The 8,699-nt window shown below is 39.3% G+C and overlaps 1 pseudogene; it reads left to right on the top strand.

Moving 5' to 3' along the window:
* Nucleotides 1-140: 140 nt before the first annotated feature.
* Nucleotides 141-3,703, top strand: LOC122346836 (annotated as a pseudogene).
* The last annotated feature ends 4,996 nt before the right edge of the window (nucleotides 3,704-8,699 follow it).

The following is an 8,699-nucleotide window of genomic DNA, read 5'->3' on the forward strand; positions in this document are numbered from 1 at the left end:
TGTGTGTATCTCTTTAAGAGCAGGTGGGAGCTTAACAGTACTATTTAGATTCTGAGTATAGCCCCCCCAGATTGACTGGCCTAAAAATAGCAGTGTGAAAGACAAGCATGCTGTCCCAGTGACTCTGCAAAAGACTTTATGTGTCCCCATCTCAGACAGCAGCAACAAAAAAAGTCTACGTTCTAAACAAGAACTTTTAAATAATGTATGATTTCTGCTTTCATTCACAAACAGGTAAGTTCAGTTCAAGTTTTGTCTTGTTAAAAAGAATTGTTAAACATCCACTGTTGTTTTGCCAGTGATTTTTTAAATGTGTTTTGTGTGCGAATTCTCTCAGGCAAAGAAATGAATCTTGAATGGTAGTGAATTTCGTTCTCAGAATTATACTCTCCCAGTGTGCCTATCAGATATATTGTCTTTGGCAAGAACCCTTTTTAACTCTGGCGATAATCGTCTGATAATTTGACTTATATTGATGTGCTAACATGACTTCATTCTCTTCAATTTGTTCCTGAAATGTTCTGTTACCAAACAGAAAGGCTGAAAATTTGTCCTTAGGTCATAGGAGGCTCAGCATTGCTATGATCATGAATGTCGCAATCAGATTGCATGTGACTGATTATACCCATTTGTCTTGTCCTATGTAGGTAAACACTGAAAACATCTGTTGGCTGGCCCTGAATGCATTAAGGCCATAGGTCAAAGTGTCGTCATGGTGCGTAATATAGACGATCTAGACTTCTGTCTCTCTTCCCATCCCAGAGTATCATGGAGGGCCTGGCGCTCCTCTCTGTTCTCAACCCAAACTTGTGGATGTCACCTTGAGCGCAGGTGGACAAGATTTCCCCTGTCACCGGGGAATCCTTGCTCTCTGCAGCCACTACTTCCGTTCCATGTTCTCAGGAGATTTTGTAGAGAGTATTGCTGCTCGTGTTGAGCTTCATGATGTAGATCCCAATGTGTTGTCATCCTTGCTGGACTTTGCATACACAGGGAAACTCACCATCAATAAAAACAATGTAGAGGGACTCATCTGCACATCCAGCCAGCTCCAGTTCCACACCGTTCGTACTGTATGCAGTCGATATCTGCAGCACCAGATAGATGCCACAAACTGCTTGGGGAATCCTTGAGTTTGGAGAGATCCATGGCTGCCCTGAAGTTGTCGCCAAAGCATGGAGCTTCCTCCTGAAAATTTTGAGGCAGTGCAGCAACATGAGGAGTTCTTGATGCTGGAGAAAGACAGGTTGGCAGCCTGCCTGAAGGATGAGGATCTGCATATAAGAGATGACAGGTCTTGTGTCGAGGCTGTTCTGGCCTGGGCTCGGCATTGTAGAGACAATCGGATCTGCCATCTGCGAGAAATTGTTGGACTTGGTTAAGCTTTCCTCCTCACAGAATCCTACCTCACTGAGAACTTGCTGAAAGAGTCATTGGTGCAAGACTCACTAGAATCCAAAGAGTTCATAGAGAGAACATGTAGAGAGGTCAGACAAATTTATTAATATAGAAATTGTTTAATATAGAAAATATTGAATTATTATGTTTAATAGAAAACATAATGTTCTATACGACAAATTATTATTTTTGTCCTTCAGAAACAAGAAATGAAAGGAGGTGAGTCAGAGCAGAGAGTGACCCAGAATGCCCTCAACCTGCAGGAGGTTTTGTTTTGTGATGGGTGGCCGCTCGCTGGATGACTCGGATGATGAGGATGAGGATGAAGATGAAGACACAGACAGTAGGGTGCACCCAGAAATTGTGGTTTCTACAACCCAAAGCTTGGTAAGGACAACTTCAGTGAACATTTCGACTTTATTTGCAAATTTCTACAGTAAACATGCTTTTTACATCATATTAGAATTTGCTGACATATGGATGCTTTAATGCATGTAACAGAAAAAGAGTGCCCTTTGTTCATTTACATATACTACTGACATTTTAAAATACATAGCTGGTTGAATATCAGCAATGTTACCTCTTTAACTTATGTTTATCATAATCCTGGATATATTTGTTTCTAGAAGCTTATGCTTAAAGGGATAATTCATCCAAATATGAAACTGATCTCATGAAAATGTTGTTGTCATTCCAAAATGTAAAACCTTCATTCCTCTACAGAACACAAATGAAGGTATTTTTGATGAAATCTATGAGCTGTCTGACCAGACACCTTGCATCTGACATGTTCAAGGCCCAGAAAGGTAAGTAAGGACATGGTTAAAATAGTTCATGTGACATTAGTGGTTCAATTAATAGTTACAAATAGAAAAGAAAATCAGTTTTCAAAGACCGTAACACAACACATTTGTTACACCTTCTTTGGAAGCAGAGGAAAGCACACATATACATTATGGCACTCTTGCGAATGTGCTTTAAAGACTTAACAAGAAAGTATTTTTTCCTTTGTGAACAAAAAGTATTCTCATAGTTTCATAACATTACAGATTATACACTGATGCCACATAGGCTATTTTAACAATGTCCATACTACCTTTTGGGCCTTGAACAGTTGCATTGCAGTCTGTGTAGGTCAACAAGCTCACTGATTTTATCAAAAATATCTTAATTTGTGTTCCCAAGATGAACAAAGGTCTTGCTGGATTGGAATGACATGAGGGTGAGTAATTAATGATGGAATTTTGTGTCAACTATCTCTTTAAATGTTTGTATTTAGATTTGAAGATGTATTATTTTTAATCTTTCACTTTATTATCATTCTAAAATATTGAAACAGTCTTTATGAAGTAAGTGTCTGAACCTTTGAGTATTAAGTGTCAACAGTCATGTACTACCTGAATTGTGATGTGATAACATCTTGTTTACTCTGTTTCGATCTGCATGCTGTATACATTTGCATTTGTAAGGTTTGCATTTTATTCTTTTTTTTGACAGGGCAGTGGTTTCAGCTACCTGATTTTCCCAACTACAATAAATGGGGTTATTCTGTCGTCTCCTTAAACAACAATGTGTATGTCACAGGTGAGCCAAACTCTGTCCATAAAATTTTAAGCTGTTTCTAGAGGCTGTAGCTTCTATATCATGAAATGATTTCTTCACTGTATTTATTGGAAAATGTATAATTTGCTGATTGGTTGGTCTGGACTGTATAGTCTCCAACCATAATGACAAGGGAAAAAAGAAAACAGGAGACAACTTCTATTTTTACCTAGAGAAAACAAATCCACAGATTTTCCGGGTATTTATAGAGACTAAGCCCTTTGGGAAAGGATCAGTGAGATTCATAGTTTTATTCCACACATGAATGGAATGTCATCTCCATTGAGGATTTGGAGATGTTAAGATAAAACAGTCCCTGTCTTATAGACAATCCTACTAAGACTCACATAAGACCTGAAACTTTTTACAACACTTTAGAAATGTGAAGCAGAACATTCACTATGTGATGATGACCTAGGAAACTTAAGGCGATGTTCACAAACTGGGACATTTGAACCTCCCTTTTGAGCTAAGAATTTATTCAAATAAATCAGCGTAGCCTTCATCTGAATGAGAAAAAATGTGTGTTTTCTGAGTCTCAGGAGGATCAAGAGGGTCTCAGTCCAACACCTGGTCCACCACAGAGACTTGGAAGTACATTACTCGTGAGGGCAAGTGGGTCACAGTCGCTCCGATGTTGCGTCCCAGGACTAACCACTCTTCTGCAACCCTTAATGGAGAGATTTATGTAATTGGGGAGTAGAAAACAAATCGGGTTTGCAGCTGAAGGCTTCAGACAAATATTTTGGGTCAGTGTATATGTAGAACTGAACATGTTTATGTAAGACACTGCATTGTCTTTTCATTGACAGGAACTACAATGGATTTTGTTGAAGTTGAACATTATGACCCCTTCAGTAATTGCTGGACGCTTACGGGCCCAGCGCTAAAGTATGTGACTAACTTTACAGCCACATCATGTGAAGGAAAGCTTTACCTCATTGGTTCTTGCGCTGTTAAATATAATGCCCTGACTATGCAGTGCTACAATCCTGTCATAGGTAAGAGACAACACATGTCACCATGGTTAACAGTTAATAATAGACATTACGAGTATCCAGCAAAAACAAACTAAGTCTGTCATAACAAAACTTCTAATTCCATATTACAAAGACTATGTTGAGCCAGTACAAAACTTCACAAGACAGAGTGTAAATTATATTCACTCATGGAGTCTTGTCAACATCTAGTCATGACTTCAGTTCAATACCATGTATTTTGAGTATACTTTTGTTAATTCTCTTGTTCTTCTTCAACAGATAGCTGTGTATCATCTGTTCCCCTTTTTATCCTAAGTATCTCTCATCTCCCTTTCGGTTTCTATGGAGGAGTCATTTACCTCGTAGCAGATAACACCAAAAAGTCTATTTGTATAACCCAGAGGTAATATGTGGAAAAGTGAGTATTAGAGAATATTTTTTTAGTTAGCTAAATACTCATGTTCTGCTGAGACCAACCACTGCTGTTTATGTTTGCTGTTTTTCATCCCAGATTCAGTTTTACACACTCTCTCATGAAAATGGGGATTTGGTGGTTCTAGGTGGGAAGATGTACGTGACTGGGGCACTGGAAGGGCATGGAGGGCGAGCTACGGTGTGGAAGTAGAAGTGTACAACCGAGCATCCAACACTTGGAAGGTGGAGTGCTTCTTCCCAGGCTATGGACTTATAGTGGCTACTGCTCCATCTTTCTGGACACTTCCCAGTGGACAGAATTATTCCCTGAAGAGACTTAATATCTGTGTTGTTCCCCAAATCTTGACATAGGCTTTGGTGCAAAGTTGCATTTTGTATAGTAAGTTTTGGTGATATTATAAATTTTTGATAAGGATTTTTAGATTACATTTTTTTTTTTTTTTTACATAATTTACTTAGCTGTTGTTTGCTTTCTTGTGTCCAGTGAAAATCTTTGAATTAAAACAACCTTTAATTTTACATTTATATATATATATATATATATATATATATATATATATATATATATATATATATATATATATATATATATATATATATATATATATATATGCTACTTTGTTTTCCTGTATGAAAATGTAAAATTTGAATTTGAATTGAAATATATCTTATACTAATGTTGCTGGCAACTATGGAATTTTTTCGTTTGACTGAATTTATGTATGTTTTTATCAGAAAAAAAATGTATTAGGAAGTTACAAAATCGTGTCGTTGTAAACCCTTGTTAGTTTTCAGTAATTGCAATGGATATTTAATGTGCGCCAACAAAGACCGGAATAAACAGTGTTGTATTTGTGCAGCCGTGACCTCGCAGCGTCTGTAACTATGGAAGCCAGAAAGCTTGCGTTTTAATTCTCATGACAACAAGCCAGAGCGTCCGGTTTCCCTGTCAACCAGAGGCACCCACCTCGCGCCTGTGTCGTGATTGCTACTTTCCCACTTGTGGTTATATATCTGCTAACGAACTGTTTTGGCGTTAACGTGCTTATGTGCGTTATTTAAGCGTTGATATTTATTGGAGAGTGCGCTGTGCGCTTTGTCAACAGTGCAAAACTTTTAAAGCCTGTGAGACTTTATTAGCGTGCGTATCACCCTCGTTAAACTCTGTCGAAGCGTTTAAAACACTTTAAGAATTGAGGACAATTGGAAAACGTCGCTGTCCGCTTTAAAGTGTGTTGGCTCGCCGCACCAGTTTCCAGATGAGTTGTGAGGGGATCAAGGACTGGAAGCCGTGATTCAGGTGCGTGTTTTCCAGCGGGAAAACTGATCTTCGCCAGCTGTAACTTAAATAGGTTATTGCTGTTACCTATTCAAAAACAGCATGTGTGAATGAAAGAGGAGAGAGCTTGATTTAATATTAACGAGCCTTGCGATGTTTCAACAAATTAAGGTCGATCAGTTGGTCAGTTTCAGGTTCTTCTGTGAAACTTGAAGACAGGTGACTCATTTCCTGTGCTGTTGTGACATCCAACGAAACTGAAACAGAGACAGACATGACGAGCAGCTTACAATAAATAATACATCCTAATCGAAATTAAATAATACATCACTTTTTTATAAACAAGCTTTTTGAGCTTTTAGGTTTCCTGTGAGAATGTGTGACCTGGTTGTAGTGCGTGAGCCTCTTCTTCTACACTAATGCTGATAACGCAGAAGCTGGAGGAGACACTGCTTAACCCAGATAGCGGTGGAGAGGAGAAGACTTGGCACTCTGAGGGGAGATGAAGAGGAGTCCAACGTCGCGCCTGCCTCGCTCGCATCCGTGAGATCATCACCAGAAACCTGGCTGATACGCCCACAGGTACTCTAGCACTCCCAATGAGCTCATGATGGGTCTGATGAGGTATCAGGGCATAATTAGAACGCATGTATACTCTATCATTTCCTGCCATGCTGTTCCTCTGCTGACGTATCAGGCGAGAGCAGCGAGGTGGAGGAGAACCGGCTGCCGAAGGATCTGCCTCTCTCAGATGTGCGCAGACAGAGACCAGCTGCTTTCAGCAGGCAGGCTGCTCACTAGCCGGGTAGGAGCACATGTACGAACCTCACACACATGCTTTTCTGGACTTCTGGTTCCTCTGGAACTCTGTAGAATCAGCCATTATGCATATTGCAGTAAACACACTTGTAAACCTGATAATCAGTCAATGTGTAATAATCATAAATGTATTGTTTTTTGTTTGTACTTTGCTATTCTTCTAGTAATATTTACATTCCAGCCATTCGCTTTACAAATGAGCTGTATCTGTCAAAATTAGTGAAAGCATTTAAAATAAAATTTTTTTGATTAATGCCTACATGCCATACTCTGGGTTTGCTATACACTGTATACACTCAGTCGCTGATTTATTAAGGCTTGTAACATTTTGGAAATGGCTTCATTTCTTTGTGGCATTGAAGGCAAGGTGATATGTTTTGGTCTATATTGACTTGATAGCATCACAGCAGTTACTGTAATATGTTGGAAGGTACATCCATGCAGCTCTCCCTCTGTTCCTACACACATCCTCAAAGGCGCTCTCTTGGATTGAGATCTAGTCACTGTGAAGGCCATTTAAGTATAATGAACCAGGTCTGACTGGATTTGAGCTTTGTGACATGGCGCATCATCCTGGTGCTTTGGAAGTAAACTAATACAAGATGGGTACGCTGCAGCAAGACAAGACCCTCCAGCAATTAGTAATTGGTCAAATTGGTTCCCTCTGTAGGTGAAATTCTTGCTCTAATCTGCTGCAGTAACTCTACACGCAGCGCTCTGCTTGTAAGTGATGATTTAAAAATGTAAAATTCCAAAACACTGCCTTCACTGACCTTTTCTTTTCCCCTTTTCTTCGGGATCATCTTAGTGCAAACTCAAGAGATGGTTGCGTGCATAAATCAAAAGCCAGTGAAATGCCTGGCATCAGCCCATCTTTGATAAACTACCTTGCCATGTTCCTAGTCACCTAAATCACCTTTCTTCCTGCTCTGTTGATCAGATGTAACTCACCAGACTCATATTCTTGAATGTTGAGTTGATCTTTTTGACTGGGTTGATTAGATATTTGTATTTATGCTGCTTTTCTATTGTAATTTGTCAATACTGTTAAGTAATTTTCAAGTTGTTTTTTTAATGCTTGAGGAATAACATGACCTTGTTAAACTTTCCAGCTTTTGCAAATTATCATTAGGAGCTACAAACTTAAAACAATTTTTTTCTGGCAGTCAATGATTGTTTACAATTTAATGTAGTTACTCCCATAATTTTGGAAGGAAAAAAGTTGGATAATCGCTAATGAGTCAGAAGTCTCTCATACTGACAGGAAATAGCCATTTCGTGTTGAAAAATTAGGTGGTTCTGATCTCCTGCAACTCACATCATCCATGGTTTTCTGTATCCTCTTTGTTCTTTCAACCCCACTCCAAAACGTGCATTCCCAGAGGTGCATCAGAAATCAAATCGTGCCTAACCTGACATCGCATTGAAATGTGACCCTTCCTGTCAGTCTGGAATAATATCCCTAACACACAGCGCCCATTGAAAACACAGGCTCCATCTGCAGAAGTATGGATTGATGCAAAGTTTCTTGGAACCCGCGCATTTGCCTCTCTGCTTGGAAGTCAGAAAATGCCGGTGTATAATGTAGATTATTGGCCTCTGAACCCCTAGGCCTTCTGAAATGAACACTGAGGATTTGCTCATCAGTAACCTGGTGGCAGGGTTTCATGCACCTGAACTAATGCAGTCTCTTCGATCCAGGAAAAGATTTTTTTAAGAGAGTGTTTCCTTCGGTCCAACAGTTTTAAAAGGATTGAAAGCAGAATTAGGACCATCACTAATAACGTGAGGAAGTTGATGGAGCACCTTTGGACCATATTCCTATTTTTCCTTCATTTTTTCTGCACATGTTGGTGGATAGACAGATGTGTATAGGGAAGAGATCAAGAGAGGGACTTACAGAGGCTCTTTTTGACAGAGTAGAAAGAGGGAGCTACATGGCTTTGAAAATGGAATATGCACAGCAAACATCAGAGTCGTGCTGGTGTTTTTCCAGAGGGAAACCCATGGAGTTTTCGGCAACAAACGTGGTAAAGGGCCATTTGAAAATCAACTGTGTCATGGAATGAAGCCACATTATTTGCAGCTTGAAACTCGACTTTGAATGAACACCTTAGTTCATGAAGGACTGATGTAAACTGAGCCAGAGCCGTAGAGTTTATCTCTGCATCTACATTTCATTACAT

Source organism: Puntigrus tetrazona, chromosome 6 (genome assembly GCF_018831695.1).
Source record: "Puntigrus tetrazona isolate hp1 chromosome 6, ASM1883169v1, whole genome shotgun sequence".
In the NCBI taxonomy this organism is placed as follows: domain Eukaryota; kingdom Metazoa; phylum Chordata; class Actinopteri; order Cypriniformes; family Cyprinidae; genus Puntigrus; species Puntigrus tetrazona.